Source organism: Oncorhynchus nerka, linkage group LG28, assembly GCF_034236695.1.
Source record: "Oncorhynchus nerka isolate Pitt River linkage group LG28, Oner_Uvic_2.0, whole genome shotgun sequence".
In the NCBI taxonomy this organism is placed as follows: Eukaryota; Metazoa; Chordata; class Actinopteri; order Salmoniformes; family Salmonidae; genus Oncorhynchus; species Oncorhynchus nerka.
In genome coordinates, this window is record NC_088423.1 from 74,478,458 (window position 1) to 74,490,617 (window position 12,160).

The 12,160-nt window shown below is 43.1% G+C and overlaps 1 pseudogene; it reads left to right on the forward strand.

The window, feature by feature from the left end:
• Positions 1-12,160, forward strand: part of LOC115112367 (dynein regulatory complex subunit 4-like) — a 42,218-nt pseudogene that overhangs the window by 12,509 nt on the left and 17,549 nt on the right.

A 12,160-nucleotide genomic window follows, 5' to 3' on the forward strand; every position in this document is an offset into this window, starting at 1 on the left:
ACCATTCAATATTCAGACTGGATCCTACTGTAAAAGTGGGGTGGTACCTTTTTCCATGTGTTGAACTCTCCTCTATCTCACTGAGCATAAACAAAAAATATGAACCCTGAACTCGAACTATACTAAACCCAAAAATTAAACATGTAAAATTCCAAAAGGGGTTTTCCCACTAGCTAACATGCAGGGGATTTCAACTCTCCAATGTAGACTCTTAAGTCCGCATTGCCGCTCAATAGCCTCATCCTTTATATATATGGAAAAGAAAATCAATAGAAGAAGATTGAGGCTCTTCCACCTAAAACCAAGCCTGGGCACCAATATGGATTCACACATATCTCAGCCTGAGCTATAGCGGCTATTAATTTAGCAAGAAAAATAATAAAGTTACGAATATTACTGAGCCGGAGTACGTGGGGACTCACACCACTGTTTCGTGATCAGATTCAACCAAAAATAAGCAAAGTTATTCAATGCTGTGGAGGTGCAGCTTAAAGTTATTTACCCGAGAGAGTCAATAAACGCAGCAGCCTCTTCAGGTGTGTAGAGCTTTTTAGGTGATCCGTTGACCATAATCTTCAATGTGGCCGGGTACAACAGTGCGTAGTCCATCTTCATTCTCCTGAGTCGAGCCTTCGCCTCATCAAACGCTTTGCGTCTTCGTACAACCGTTGTGGAATAATCATTGAAGAATGAGACCTTTGGAACTTTATGTTGACTACCATCAGAGCCGATGTTTCTAGCCGCATCCATGACGCGCTGCTTGTCGGTGAAGTTGTGGAACTTTATAACCACCGGCCGTGGGCGTTGATTGGGGCCCGGTATCGGTGCTTGAGAGCGATGGGCTCTGTCCAGCTTCACACGACCAGCCTTAGTGTCCATTTGTAGGTAGCCAGGGATCCATTCCTCAAAGAATTTTACTGAACGTGTCCCTTCAGAATTTTCCGGGAGTCCCACAACACGAATATTGCATCTGCGTCCTCGATTATCCAAGTCGTCAATGTGCTCCGCCATTTCGCGCACCTGTTTCTCAAGTGCTTTTATCTTAGCGTCCATAGATGTAGTTGAAGTTTCCACTGCAGCAATTCTTCCTTCCACCTCAACAACACGTTTCACAACGCTCTGTATTTCAGCTGAATGGCCTGCTATTGCTTCCAAGACCGTTCTTATCTTAGCATCGATCACTTTAGTAATGTTATCAGTCATCTTTTGAATCATCAGGTCCATTGTGCCCGGGTCCGCAATGGTGTTAGCTTCGCTAACGTTAGCTAGCTCCTCATGCACATCCACAGGGGTGGCGGTTTTGGTCGACTTCTTAGTATTTCTATTGGGCATGTTGTCGGAGATTTTTGCGAAATAGTCGTCAAGACTCATTATATGGTAACTTATTTAGCCAATTCTACCACTTTTTCAAGCTAGGAGATTAATGTAAGAATATAAATTTACGAATGCCACGAGAGCTCGCTGAAACACCGTGTTCTCTCTACGGCGCCATTTTGTCCCCGTCGTAAATTTCTGTTTGATAAAGCTAGCCTTTGCTTTCCTAACTGCCTGTGTATATTGGTACCTAACTTCCCTGAAAAGTTGCATATCACGGGGGCTATTCGATGCTAACGCAGAACGCCACAGGATGTTTTTGTGCTGGTCAAGGGCAGTCAGGTCTGGAGTTAACCAAGGGCTATATCTTTTCCTAGTTCTACATTTTTTGAATGGGGCATGCTTATTTAAGATGGTGAGGAAAGCACTTTTAAAGAATAACCAGGCATCCTCTACTGACGGAATGAGGTCAATATCTTTCCAGGATACCCGGGCCAGGTCGATTAGAATGGCCTGCTCGCTGAAGTGTTTTAGGGAGCGTTTGACTGTGATGAGTGGAGGTCGTTTGACCGCGGACCCATTACGGACGCAGGCAATGAGGCAGTGATCGCTGAGATCCTGGTGTATTTAGAGGACAGGTTCGTCAGGATGATATCTATGAGGGTGCCCGAGTTTACAGATTTAGGGTTGTACCTGTTAGGTTTCATGATCATTTGAGTGAGATTGAGGGCATCTAGCTTAGATTGGAGGACGGCCGGGGTATTAAGCATATCCCAGTTTAGGTCACCTAACATTACAAACTCTGAAGATAAATGGGGGGCAATTAATTCACATATGGTGTCCAGGTCGCAGCTGGGGGCTGAGGGGGGTCTGTAACAAGCGGCAACAGTGAGAGACTTATTTCTGGAAAGGTGGATTTTTAAAAGTAGAAGCTCAAACTGTTTGGGCAGAGACCTGAATAGCATGACAGAACTCTGCAGGCTGTCTCTGCAGTAGATTGCAACTCCACCCTCTTTGGCAGTTCTGTCTTGGCGGAAAATGTATACACATACATATAGGCATTTTTCAGCTATGATTTTACCACTTAGAATCCAGAATGGATATGACAATGGGGCCAGCACAGGATGTAATACACCCTTACAACAATCTACTTCTTGATCTTCTTATCTGGTAAACTGCTACTTTGTGTCAAGAAAAGAGCCCCAATTAGGGGTGTGTGTACTCCAGTAAAAAAGGGCTGGTTTAGATTAAAAACTATTCCCCTGTGTCCACGTTCATAGGGGCATGAGAGACTCGTCACTGGTAGAATTGATTTGGCACTTTATTGGCCCAAACACCCACAAGGTTGAGGTTACTCATGGACAGTAATTAGTATTTGTATTTTATTTTGTTGCATTGACGCATTGTGTCTTCTAACTGTCCAAGAATATGATCCAAAGTGTTAGGAAATATTTGTTCCCATAAATACAAAGGAGGATGTCTCTCCTCATACCTCTGGCACTTTAGTCAGACTGCCAGACTGTGCACCACAGAGCCAATCAGGAGAGAATACATACAGGTCAACGGTGCCAATTGAAAGTCAAGGGGTGTGTCTGTGCCTTTTGGATTACTCTCTCTTTACAGAGAACCCCTGTGGTTCAAGTCTGCTCTGCGCATGTCTGAAAGTGACAGCCAGCAGCCAAGAGAGTTTATCACAGTATGTCATAACAAAGTATTACACTTATGAATGTATGTAAAATGCTAATATGTATTAGATCCAGTACAATGAAATAACTAAGACCTGAATTTGAATGCAGCGTGTTTCCGATTCCTCCTTCTCTTTCTGTCCTGCAGGGTCTACCAAAAACACTTGGCCTGATGGTTCATGCAGATACTGGGTAAGCAATATAGAAATGTGTTGATCCTTTAAATGATTTTACTATTAAATGACCCATATCACAACCCTCATACCTCTTCACAAAAATGTACCTAAATCAATTTTGGAAAAAGGATTTTACTCACAAAAGATGTAGGAATTTATTTTCCCAGTTAGAAATAGTAGGCCATGCATCAAATAACTATTTTCATCAGAAAAACGAACCCTCAAATACAATACTGCATTTTGTAAGTTGTCTGCAGGTGGCTTGTTGTGAATGCACTCAAATATCAAGTCATTATCAGGTTATGTAAACTGCATTCTAATACTCAACATAGAAGGATTTGTCTTAATGTACAGTATATGAAAGTGATGCTATGAAAAGGATTCTTTCACGTTATCAAGCTCAATGTGACTGACAAATCACTGCCTATTACTGTGATTAAAAAGAGCATATGAAACATTGTTTTTCATGAGGCCTACCTGTGCGCCTTCCTTTACGCACCTCTGAACACCTCTCCTATCCTTGATCCATTCCACATACAGCCATTTGCGGATCTTTTCAGTGTCCACGTGAAAGATAGTTATTGCGAGGATGAAACATTTGTTGACTTAATTTTTATTTTTTTAACAACCATGTAAAATGAAGGCCTGCACAGCTTACAGATTTAAGTCTAATAGCATGATATGAAAGTAGACAAACATCAGAGTGTGTGATATGAAGGTATAGTCAGTGGACATTCTGAACCTTGTTTGAGGGCAGTAGGTCACATGACCAAGGAGCTATTGAAATTCTACATTTGGAAAAATTAATGTAAAACCATGTGAGATGAAAATTGACAAACTAAAGGGTGTGCCATATGTAGGCCCACTGAATGGACATTCTGAACCTTGTTTGAAGTCACCAGGTCACATGACCAAGGAGCTACTGAAATTCTACATTTTGAAAAATTATTTTAAAATCTTGTGAGATGAAAATGGACAAACTACAGGGTGTGCTATATAGAAGGGTAGTCAGTGGACATTCTGAACCTTGTTTGAAGTCACCAGGTCACATGACCAAGGAGCTATTGAAATTCTACATTTTGAAAAATTAATGTAAAACCATGTGAGATGAAAATGGACAAACTAAAGGGTGTGCAATATACACGGGTAGTCAGTGGACATACGGAACCTTGTTTGAAGTCATTGGGTCACATGACCAAGGAGCTATTGACATTTGAATGTAAAAAAAGTTTGTACTTTGTTTACGCTCCCTAAATAATTAAACTTGGAATACAAAATGCTGCTCACATTTCCACATGTTCATTAGCTCTGGAAAGCGAATTACTGTCCAAATCATGAAAATAAGACCTGTGCAATGTTGTGCGCAATTATTCCAACATCATGACACTAATTTGGAGTCTGTGGCTCAAGTGGTTTGAAAGCTATTGAGGTTTCAAAGCGTGAATATCCAACTTGAAACTGTCTTTACTTAGGTGTACAATGTGGGTGTTTCATTTTTGAACTAACGTTACTGTTAACGTTATTGACCTTGAGCGAATCGATGTAATCTTAGCTAGCTAGGACTTTAATCCACTACATTTTAGCCAGCTCGGTAGTTAGAAGTAACATTTTTAGATTTCGTTGCATTACAGCCACCCAAAAAGAAGGTCGCAGCCAAGTCTGCCAAAGGGAAGACGCCCACAGTAGTAGATGGCCTTTCCATGGAGGAGATGTCGAAGGAGCAGGCAGGTGTTATTTCATGCACCTCTACATACGCTGAGTTGAATGCTGAGTTGTAATCAATGAATAGCATTCTCACATAGGTGTTCCTTTTGTCCAGGTGGGAAAGGGCAGTGTGGCGTGCAATAGAGATTGTGTCATCTGTGCATCTGTTGGTGCGGTATGCAAATTGGAGGGGGTCTAGGGTTTCTGGGATAATGGTGTTGATGTGAGCCATGACCACCATTTCAAAGCATTTCATGGCTACAGACGTGAGTGCTACGGGTCAGTAGTCATTTAGGCAGATTATCATAGTGTTCTTGGGCACAGGGACTATGGTGGTCTGCTTGAAACATGTTGGTATTACAGACTCAGACAGGGAGAGATTGAAAATGTCAGTGAAGACACTTGCCAGTTGGCCAGCGCATGCTCGCAGTACACGTCCTGGTAATTCATCTGGCCCTGCGGCCTTGTGAATGTTGACGTGTTTAAAGGTCTTACTCACATCGGCTGCGGAGCCAGACGGACCAACATGTTTCAAGCAGACCACCATAGTCCCTGTGCCCAAGAACACTATGATAATCTGCCTAAATGACTACTGACCCGTAGCACTCACGTCTGTAGCCATGAAATGCTTTGAAATGGTGGTCATGGCTCACATCAACACCATTATCCCAGAAACCCTAGACCCCCTCCAATTTGCATACCGCACCAACAGATGCACAGATGACACAATCTCTATTGCACGCCACACTGCCCTTTCCCACCTGGACAAAAGGAACACCTATGTGAGAATGCTATTCATTGATTACAACTCAGCATTCAACTCAGCGTATGTAGAGGTGCATGAAATAACACCTCTACATAACACCTGTACTAAGAGCATGCGCTGACCAATTATCAAGTGTCTTCACTGACATTTTCAACCTCTCCCTGTCTGAGTCTGTAATACCAACATGTTTGCTCTCACGCATGTTTCAGTGTTACTTGCCTCGAAGCGAGTATAAAAGTTATTTAGCTCGTCTGGTAGGCTCGTGTCACTTGGTAGCTCTCGGCTGTGCTTCCCTTTGTAGTCTGTAATAGTTTGCAAGTCCTGCCACATCCGACAAGCGATGGAGCCGGTGTAGAAAGATTCGATCTTAGTCCTGTATTGAAGCTTTGCCTGTTTGATGGTTCGTCGAAGGGCATAGCAGGAATTCTTGTAAGTTTCTGGGTTAGAGTCCCGCTCCTTGAAAGCTGCAGCTCTACGCTTTAGCTCAGTGCGAATGTTGCCTGTAATCCATGGCTTCTGATTGGGGTATGTACGTACAGTCACTGTGGGGACGACGTCCTCAATGTACTTATTGATAAAGCCAGTGACTGATGTGGTGTACTCAAGGCCATCGGAAGAATCCCGGAACATATTCCAGTCTGTGATAGCAAAACAGTCCTGTAGTTTAGCATCTGCTTCATCTGACCACTTTTTGATAGCCCGAGCCATTGGTGCTTCCTGCTTTAATTTTTGCTTGTAAGCAGGAATCAGGAGGATAGGGTTATGGTCAGATTTGCCAAATGGAGGGCGATGGAGAGCTTTGTACGCGTCGCTGTGTGTGGAGTAAAGGTGGTCTAGAATTTCTTTCCGTCTGGTTGCACAGTTAACATGCTGATAGAAATTAGGTAAAACTAATTTAAGTTTCCTGCATTAAAGTCCCCGGCCACTAGGAGCGCCACCTCTGGGTGAGTGTTTTCCTGTTTGCTTATTGCGCAATGCAGCTCATTGAGTGCGGTTTTAGTGCCAGCGTCAGTCTGTGGTGGTATGTAGACAGCTACGAAAAATACAGATGAAATCTCTAGGTAGGTAGTGTGGTCTACAGCTTATCATGAGATACTCTACCTCAGGTGAGCAAAACCTTGAGACTTCCTTAGATATCGTGCACCAGCTATTGTTTGTCTTGCCAGAGACTGTTCTGTCCTGCCGATAGGGTGTATCAAATCAACCATTTGCTTGATAATACATGAGTTATGCTGCATATATTTATCTGAATCTACATGATGATGATCTGTGTCAGCTGGAGGAGCACATTGTGCGGCTGCGGGAGGAGCTGGACAGGGAGAGGGAGGAGAGGAACTACTTCCAGCTGTAAGTCGCTCTGGATAAGAGCGTCTGCTAAATGACTTAAATGTAATGTAAATGAGAGGGACAAGATCCACACCTTCTGGAAGATCACCAAGAGACACCTGGACGAGAGGAAGGCAGACCTGAGGAACAGAGACCGGGAGATGAAAGAGGCTGAGGAGAGCCACCAAGTTGAGATCAAGGTATTGTACACACACACCTACACACACATACAGTAACAGACACACAAACAGTGTTTAACCACATTAGAATAGTTACCAGGGTCCTTCCTGTTACTGTTCTGTTCCTCATGTGTACAAGCAGAAAGTGAAGCATCTGTTGTATGAGCACCAGAACAGCATCTCAGAGCTGAAGGGAGAGGGCGTGGTCTCTAACAAGCTGATGCAGAAAGAGCACGAAGAGCTGGAGAACGAGCTCTGCAAGGGCATGCACACCCTCAAAGTGGACATTAAAACTTCTTACGGCTGAAATCCCGCTAACGGGATCTATATGACAACAGCCAGTGAAAGTGCAGGGCGCCAAATTCAAACAACAGAAATCTCATAATTAAAATTCCTCAAACATACAAGTATGTTACACCATTTTAAAGATAAACTTGTTGTTAATCCCACCAAAGTGTACAATTTCAAAAAGGCTTTATGACGAAAGCACACCAAACGATTATGTTAGGTCAGGACCAAGTCACAGAAAAACACAGCCATTTTTCCAGCCAAAGAGAGGAGTCACAAAAAGCAAAAATAGAGATAAAATGAATCATAACCTTTGATGATCTTCATCAGATGACACTCATAGGACTTCATGTTACACAATACATCTATGTTTTGTTCGATAAAGTTCATATTTATATCCAAAAATCTCAGTTTACATTGGCGCGTCATGTTCAGTAATGTTTTGCTTCCAAAACATCCAGTGATTTTGCAGAGAGCCACATCAATTTACAGAAGTACTCATAATAAACATTGATAAAAGATACAAGTGTTATACATGGAATTAGAGATATACTTCTCCTTAATGCAACCTCTGTCAGATTTCAGAAAAACTTTACGGAGAAAGCACACCATGCAATAATCTGAGTACGGCGCTCAGACACAAAAACAAGTCATACAGATACCTGCCATGTTGTGGAGTCAACAGAAGTCAGAAATAGTATTATAAATATTCACTTACCTTTCATGATCTTCATCAGAATGCACTCCCAGGAATCCCAGTTCCACAATAAATGTTTGTTTTGTTCGATAAAGTCCATGATTTATGTCCAAATACCTCCTTTTTGTTCACGTGTTTAGTTCACAAATCCAAATTCACGACGCGCAGACCAGACGAAAAGTCAAAAAGTTCCGTTACAGTTCGTAGAAACATGTCAAACGATATATAGAATCAATCAATTCATACATCTTCAATAATGTTTCAACCAGAGAATTCCTTTGTCTTTAGAAATGCAATAGAACGCAGCTACCTCTCACGGGCAAGGGCATGCGCACCCTCAAAGCCTGACTGAGCTCATGGCCTTCTGCCAGACCTCTGGTTGAAACAGTTCTCATTCTCTCCCCCTTCACAGTAGAAGCCTCAAACAAGGTTCTAAAGACTTTTGACATCTAGTGGAAGCCTTAGGAAGTGCAATCGGAATCCGGTTTTTGCCTGCCATATGAGTTCTGTTATACTCACAGACATAATTCAAACAGTTTTAGAAACTTCAGAGTGTTTTCTATCGAAATCTACTAATTATATGCATATCTTAGCTTCTGGGCCTGAGTAACAGGCAGTTTACTCTGGGCATCTTATTCATCCAAGCTACTCAATACTGCCCCCCAGCCATAAGAAGTTTTAAGGAGCAGGAGCTCTCCAACGAGAACCTCATCAAGGGCCTCAAACTGGTGCATGGCGTCCTCGCTCTTTCTGTCAGTATGCGCTTCTCACCACCCAGATCAATGTTCTGCCATTTTATCATATTTGCTTTCCACACATGTCTATGGTGACATTGCATTGATTGTAAATTCTTTCAATTTCTGTTTCAACAGAAAAACGACCAGGAAATTACCAAAACGAGAAATTACTTTGAGAGACAAGTGCGAGGTGATTATGCCTGTGCCTGTGTTGCCGTTGAACTATACTCACATTCGTACATATACCCAAAATATGAAACATAGCCATCTGTCTCTATTGCCATTTGACTGACCTGCTGAGTAGAAATTGAGGCCAAGTATGAGACGAAGATGCAGATGCTGCGTCAGGAGCAGGACCTGAGGAGGAAGACCGAGATCCACGAGATCGAGGAGAGGAAGAACAGCCAGATCAACACGCTGATGAAGAACCACGAGAAGGCTTTCAGCGACATCAAGAACTACTACAACGACATCACCTTTAAAGACATCACCTTTAACAACCTGTCCCTCATCAACTCACTCTAATAACCAAGGTTTTTGTTCTACTCAATAACAATAACCTAGGATCAATCCACTAACTGAGTATTAGAAATTCCTCAACGTACAGTATCATCAAACCTAACCTAGGCTTCATCAACTCACAACTCACTTGTCTATTACAAGACAATAACAGAGAGGTGTATGATTATTGATAGGTCCTGATCTTTAGCAGAAGGGTTCACTGTGTGTAGTGCATGACTGACAGTGACCAGGGTTTGGAGCCCTGGAGGGAAAACACATCAATCCAATACAAGCTAGTAACCAGTTGTTTACATGGCCTGTGTGTGTCTGTCTGGAACAAATGTAGGAGATGAAGAGGAAGGAGGAGCGTCTGGAGAAGGACATGGCAGAGGTGCTGCTGCAGAACAAGCACCTGACGGAGCCCCTGCAGAGGGCCAAGGAGGAGGTGACCGAGCTGCAGAAACAACTGGCCAACTACGAGAAGGACAAGACCTCACTGGTGGTGGGTTACACACACAAACACAGAATAGAATACATGATATTTAATTATATGGTAATTTTAGAGAAGATTTATAGCAAAAAGCAACAATGTAGCAGTATGACAGATATGCATAAAAAATATTCATATAGCAACATGGAAAAGTACAATTCCCTCAAATGCTCTATGATGAATGGTTTGTGTTGGGTGTATCTGAGAGTGAATAGAAATGTAGTAGGGTACTTGGTGAAAGTAAACAGGAGTGATGGTGCCTGTCTTGACAGCGGGACAACGCACGTCTGAAGGTCGCAGATAAGGAGATGAAAGACCTGAAGTGGGAACACGAAGTGCTGGAACAGAGGTTTAGTAAGGTGAGAAGCTACAATTACACACATACACATACACACGTACAAGCGTGCACACACACATGCACAGAAACTCTGGTTTGTAATGACAAAGGCTTTTGTCCTCACATGTTCCATAAATTGTTGTCACTTGACTGAATCAAATCAAATGTTATTTGTCACATGCGCCGAATACAATTGGTGTAGACCTTACAGTGAAATGCTTACTTTACAAGCCCTTAACCAACAATGCTTTAAGAAGTTAAGAAGGGAAAAAAGTGTGAAGAAAAAAATGGAAAATAAAAGTAACAAATAATGAAACAGCAGCAGTAAAATCACAATAGCGAGTCTATATAGTGTGTACAGGCACAGAGTCAATGTGTGGGAGCACCGGTTAGTCGAGGTAATATGAACATGTAGGTAGAGTTAAAGTGACTGTGCATAGATTATAAACAGAGTAGCAGCAGAGTAAAAGAGGGGTCTGGGTAGCCCTTTGATTAGCTGTTCAGGAGTCTTATGGCTTGGGGGTAGAAGCTGTTTAGAAGCCTTTTGGACCTAGACTTGGCGTTCCAGTATTGCTTGCCGTGCAGTAGCAGAGAGAACAGTCTATGACTAGGGTGGCTGGAGTCTTTGACAATTTTTAGGATCTTCCTCTGACACCGCCTGATATAGAGGTCCTGGATGGCAGGAAGCTTGGCCCCAGTGACATACTGGGCCGTACGCACTACCCTCTGTAGTGCCTTGTATTCGGAGGCCGAGCAGTTGCCATACCAGGCAGTGGTGCAGCTGTAGATCTTTTTGAGAATTTGTGAACCCATGCCAAACAGAACGTTTAGCCTTTTCAAATTTGGGACAGGGAAGAATCTGAGAAAAAAATTGGCACTGTGTTCATGAGATTAAGGGTTAGAACTAAAAAGGCGTCTACACTGATATCTGTGTTCCATTCGAATAAAAAAAGGAGTTTCCCACCATTGTTTCCTTTGACGTGATTACAGAGGAGTCCAAGGATGAGTCATTCTGCCCTTTTACCCTGTGTACAGGAGACCACAGCACAAACTACACAGACCGTTTATTAGGTGGACTAAAAACCTCCTAGTAACTGGACACTTGAACAGAATTGAATCAAATGTAATTCTGTCAAATTGATCCACGCTTAACTGATCTGTGTTTCTAACTGAGCTGAGCCAATCATTTTGTCTGTGTGATGCAGGTCCAGGTGGATCGTGATGACCTCTATAAGAAGTTCATCCAGGAGGTGCAGCAGAAGAGTGGCTTTATGAACCTCCTGTTGGAGAGGAAACTGGGGGCTCTGACCAACACCCTGGAGAAGAAGGAGGCTCAGCTCAACGCCCTCGTCGTGGTCACACGCAAACTGGAGGTATGCTACCCTCCCTGGGATACCTAACCCTAACCCTAGCTTCATGTCCACATCCTGGTTCAGCCCTAACTCTCAACCCTAACCCTAACTTCATGTCCACATCCTGGTTCAGCCCTAAATCTCAACCACAACCCTAACCCTAGCTTCATGACCACATCCTGGTTCAGCTCTAACTCTCAACCCTAACCCTAGCTTCATGTCCACATCCTGGTTCTGCCCTAACTCTCAACCCTAACCCTAGCTTCATGTCCACATCCTGGTTCAGCCCTAACTCTCAACCCTAACCCTAACCCTAGCTTCATGTCCACATCCTGTTTCAGCCCTAACTCTCAACCACAACCCTAGCTTCATGTCCACATCCTGGTTCAGCCCTAACTCTCAACCCTAACCCTAGCTTCATGACCACATCCTGGTTCAGCCCTAACTCTCAACCCTAACCCTAACTTCATGACCACATGCTGTTTCAGCCCTAACTCTCAACCCTAAACCTAGCTTCATGTCCACATCCTGGTTCAGCCCTAACTCTCAACCACAACCCTAACCCTAGCTTCATGTCCACATCCTGGTTCAGCCCAAACTCTCAACCA